The sequence below is a fragment of the Capricornis sumatraensis genome, chromosome 16 (genome assembly GCF_032405125.1).
Source record: "Capricornis sumatraensis isolate serow.1 chromosome 16, serow.2, whole genome shotgun sequence".
NCBI lineage: Eukaryota > Metazoa > Chordata > Mammalia > Artiodactyla > Bovidae > Capricornis > Capricornis sumatraensis.
Genome location: NC_091084.1, coordinates 37,836,331 through 37,837,178, shown reverse-complemented (window position 1 = coordinate 37,837,178; position 848 = coordinate 37,836,331). Strand labels below are relative to the sequence as shown.

Here is an 848-nt window from a genome sequence, read left to right as displayed (position 1 = left end):
CTTACATTTAGATCTTTAATCCATTTTGAGTTTATTTTTGTGTGCGGTGTTAGAAAGTGATCTAGTTTCATTCTTTTACAAGTGGTTGACCAGTTTTCCCAGCACCACTTGTTAAAGAGATTGTCTTTACTCCATTGTATATTCTTGCCTCCTTCATCAAAGATAAGGTGTCCATATGTGTGTGGATTTATCTCTGGGCTTTCTGTTTTGTTCCACTGATCTATATTTCTGTCTTTGTGCCAGTACCATACTGTCTTGATGACTGTGGCTTTGTAGTAGAGCCTGAAGTCAGGCAAGTTGATTCCTCCAGTTCCATTCTTCTTTCTCAAGATTGCTTTGGCTATTCGAGGTTTTTTGTATTTCGATACAAATCTTGAAATTAAAAAATATGGAACGCTTCACGAATTTGCGTGTCATCCTTGCGCAGGGGCCATGCTAATCTTCTCTGTATCTTTCCAATTTTAGTATATGTGCTGCCAAAGCGAGCACAATAGCAGTGTTTTAAATTGGCAAATTTAGTAACAGCCTTCCTTCAAAATGTTCAGCACTTTAACCCAGCTCTACTTCTAAAATTGATCTTAAGGAATCAGTCATAAACACAAAAATAATTTTTACACAAATATATTTATTCCAGCATTATTCAAAAGAGTAAAATCAAAGAGGTGAGTGATAGATCCTGTTTATGTAAAAGGCATTCTATCATGTATACTATCATGTAAGAATTGAATCGCCAGTCCATGTCTGACGCAGGATACAGCATGCTTGGGGTTGGTGCATGGGGATGACCCACTGAGATGTTATGGGGAGGGAGGTGGGAGGAGGGTTCACATTTGGGAACACATGTAAGA

General features: G+C 38.1%; 1 non-coding gene across 1 annotated transcript; it reads right to left on the bottom strand.

The window, feature by feature from the left end:
* Nucleotides 1-382: 382 nt before the first annotated feature.
* On the bottom strand, nt 383-489 carry LOC138093314 (U6 spliceosomal RNA). The gene has a single exon (XR_011146048.1). It is a non-coding gene; the product is annotated as a U6 spliceosomal RNA (small nuclear RNA).
* Nucleotides 490-848: the final 359 nt, after the last annotated feature.